This window comes from Siphateles boraxobius, unplaced genomic scaffold (genome assembly GCF_051911475.1).
Source record: "Siphateles boraxobius isolate OS27281-9 unplaced genomic scaffold, OSU_SipBor_1 238, whole genome shotgun sequence".
Classification (NCBI taxonomy): Eukaryota; Metazoa; Chordata; class Actinopteri; order Cypriniformes; family Leuciscidae; genus Siphateles; species Siphateles boraxobius.
In genome coordinates, this window is record NW_027508853.1 from 253,741 (window position 1) to 257,500 (window position 3,760).

Below are 3,760 nucleotides of genomic sequence, written 5' to 3' on the forward strand. Positions count from 1 at the left end.
CTGAAAAAAATATATTGTTGATGATAACAGGTAAACATCACTGTGTTTATATATATATATATATATATATATATATATATATATATATATATATATATATATATATATAATGAACTAAATTAATAAAACAATTACAACAGAAATGAACCATCGCTGAACTTACTGACACCTATCTAGACAGCATTGAAGGCATCAGACTGACGTAGGGAACACAACTCGCCTGAGGGAACATCCAATTCTGTGTGTTTGCAGAGAAGACAATCCCAGAATGCAGTGTGACGAGCTCCGTGGAAAAGGGGATCTAAGATCAGAGAAAAAGTTGATCAGTAAAAGCATCAGTAATTGAATCTAATTAAAACTGCTTTTTATTGTCTGACAAACAAACCTTTACGAGTTCAAGTTTGATGGGCATTAAAAAGTGAAGCAAACACACCAACAAGGGAACTTCTGTGCAATAACATCATATTTCTGTGGTTTCTCTCTGGCCTCAGAAATCTTTCCATCTTCCACCAAAGTTTCTTCTTCTTGAAACATTGATCATCGGGGCATAACCAATATGAAGGATTATCCATTCTATGGGCTGCTTATGGAAGCATTTTTGCTAAAGGCAGCCATGCAAATTATTACTTACTGCCCTGTAAGCTGATAACACAAATTAGATGCCTATTAAATTTGAACAATGTATATAGAATTAAACAGAGGAGAAAAAGATGGAAAGGGATACTGGGACGCTTGTGACGAGACGCTGAAGTCACGTGATGTTCAGTAAAGCACTGTGTGTGAATGTTACTTGTGTGTGAAAGTCATCCAGGGTTATTATCGTTACCTTCAACTAAAATAAACAATAATGTGAATGTTTTTATGGTTTAAGTACTACAATAACTAAAACTAAATGAACTAAAACTTTAAATAATATGGGATTAAATGCATTAATGAATTGCACTGGTGATTAGACGGTGGTTTTAGTAATGAAACCTAAACACAAAGTCCCATTAAGTGGACGAAACTTCTAGTCATTGTCCCATTGTCCCTACCGCAAAAGCCACACAGCCAATTGACTCTCCTTCATTCGCCCTCCCTGTCCTTTTATCTCTTTATATTCATTAGATTCATTCAGCCAACAAAACAGCTCGTGATTTTTGGTTGAGTTCATGCCCCTTTCATGCCAGCGAGGAAATTAAATCCAAAGTGTCACGCCGGAGGGACTGGAGAAGAGCCGGAGACGAGCCGGATAAGGCCGGAGATGGGCCGGAGATGAGAGAATAGCCGGAGAAGAGAGAAGAGCCAGAGAAGAGTCGGAGAAGAGACAAGAGCCATAGAAGAGAGAAGAGCAGGAAAAGAGTGAAGAGCAGGAAAAGAGAGAAGAGCCGGAGAAGAGCCTTAGAAGAGTTGGAGACGAGCCGCAGAAGAGCCGGAGTCGAGCCGGAGAAGTGAGAAGAGCCGGAGAAAAGAGAAGAACTTGAGAATAGAGAAGAGCCGGAGATGAGGGAAGAGCCGGAGAAGAGAGAAGAGCCAGAGAAGAGCTGGAGAAGCTACAAGAGCCAGAGAAGAGCCGTAGAAGAGTTGGAGACAAGCCGGAGAAGAGTCGGAGACGAGCCGGAGAAGAGCCGGAGAAGAGAGAAGTGCCGGAGATGAGAGAAGAGCCGGAGAAGAGAGAAGAGCCAGAGAAGAGAGAAGAGCCGGAGAAGTAGAGCCGGAGAAGAGAAAAGAGCAGGAGAAGAGAGAAGAGCACGAGAAGTGCCGGAGACAAGCCGGAGAAGAGCCGGAAAAGAGACGGAGATGGGAGAAGAGCTGGAGACAAACCGGAGAAGAGAAAAGAGCCGTAGAAGAGTTGGAGATGAGCCGGAGAAGAATCTGAGAAGAGAGAAGAGCCGGAGAAGAGCCAGAGACGAGCCGGAGAAGAGCCGGAAAAGAGCCGGAGATGGGAGAAGAGCTGGAGATGAGGCGGAGAAGAGAGAAGAGCCGGAGAAGTGCCGGAGAAAAGCCAGAGAAATTCCGGTAAAGAGAGAAGAGCCAGAGAAGATCTGGAGAAAAGCCGGAAAAGAGCGGGAGATGAGAGAAGAGCTGGAGAAGAGCAAGAGAAAAGCCAGAGAAGAGCTGGAGACGAGCCAAAAAAGAGAGAAGAGCCGGAGACGAGAAACGAGCTGGCGAAGAGCTGAAGACGAGCCGGAGAAGAGCCGGAAAAGATACAGAGATGGGAGAAGAGCTGGAGACAAGGCGGAGAAGAGAGAAGGGCTGTAGAAGAGTTGGAGACGAGCCGGAGAAGTATCGGAGAAGAGAGAAGAGCCGGTGACGAGCCGGAGAAGGGCCGGAAAAGAGCCTGAGATGGGAGAAGAGCTGGAGACGAGGCGGAGAAGAGAGAAGAGCCGTAGAAGAGTTGGAGATGAGCCGGAGAAGAATCAAAGAAGGGCCGGAAAAGAGCCGGAAAAGAGCCGGAGATGGGAGAAGAGCTGGAGTCGAGGCGGAGAAGAGAGAAGAGCCGGAGAAGTGCCGGAGAAAAGCCGGAGAAGAGCCGGAGAAGAGAGAAGAGCCGGAGAAGATCCGGAGAAAAGCCGGAAGAGAGCGGGAGATGAGAGAAGAGCTGGAGACGAGCCAGAGAAAAGGCGGAGAAGAGCTGGAGACGAGCCAGAAAAGAGAGAAGAGCTGGAGAAGAGCCAAAGACGAGAGACGAGGTGGAGAAGTGCTGAAGACGAGCCGGAGAAGAGGGAAGCGCTGGAGAAAAGCCGGAGAAAAGCTGGAGACAAGACGGAGACGAGCCGGAGACAAGCCGGAGACGGGCCGGAAATGGGAGACGAGCCGGAAAAGAGAGTAGAGCCGGAGAAGAGCCGGAGACGAGAGAAGAGCTGGAGAAGAGCCAGAGAAGAGCTGAAGACGAGCAGGAGATGAGCTGGAGAAGAGGGAAGAGCCGGAGACGAGAGAAGAGCCGGAGAAGGGCCGGAGACGAGAGAAGAGCTGGAGAAGAGTCGGAGAAGAGCTGAAGATGAGCCAGAGACGAGCCGGAGAACAGGGAAGAGCCGGAGAAGAGAGAAGAGCAAGAGAAAAGCTGGAGAAGCGCCAGAGAAGAGGGAAGAGCCGGAGAAGAGAGAAAAGCCAGAAAAAAGCTGGAGAAGAGCCGGAGAAGAGAAAAGAGACCAGAGAAGAGCCGTATTTCAAGCTATTTAGATTTTAAATGTACTAAATTGCAACTTCATCATAACATATGTGTAAATACAAATATATTTAATAAATGCAATAAATAGAAATTAAAGTAATATACATTAAAGTATATTTAAGTTTACCATAAATTATGCTCAAGAAACATTTATATCAATATTTCTGTGGAAACTGTGATACATTTTATTGTTCAGGATTCTTTGATGAATAGAAAGTTCAAAAGAACATAATTTATTTGAAATAGAATCTTTTGTAACATTTTAAATGTTTTTTTTTTACTGTCACTTGACCAATTAATGCATCCTTGATAAACAAAAGTATTAATTTCTGTGTAACACCTGATCATTGTGCATTTATAACTACTTTTAATAATAACTGTTTTTTTAAAGGGCAGATTGAGTATAGTTGAACTACTTCAAATGCTGAGGAGCTTGTAGCTTGACAAACTACAGTTTCATAGTTTCCTCCTCGCTGATTCTCCTCCAGCCTTCAGAAAGTTAAAGCTCAACGAAATGAGACAAGGCAGCCATTCCTCCCTCGCAGCAGCGGAGCAAAGAAAGGGGAAAATATCGATCTGGCACACCTGTTAAATAAACACACTCACGGC

The 3,760-nt window shown here is 44.9% G+C and overlaps 1 long non-coding RNA gene across 1 annotated transcript in view; it reads right to left on the bottom strand.

Moving 5' to 3' along the window:
- Positions 1 to 213: 213 nt before the first annotated feature.
- LOC143748488 (uncharacterized) overlaps positions 214 to 3,760 on the bottom strand; it is a 27,928-nt gene continuing 24,381 nt past the window's right edge. The window contains exon 3 of the long non-coding RNA XR_013206800.1: positions 214 to 301. This is a non-coding gene — a long non-coding RNA (uncharacterized LOC143748488). The remainder of the gene's footprint in view (positions 302 to 3,760) is intronic.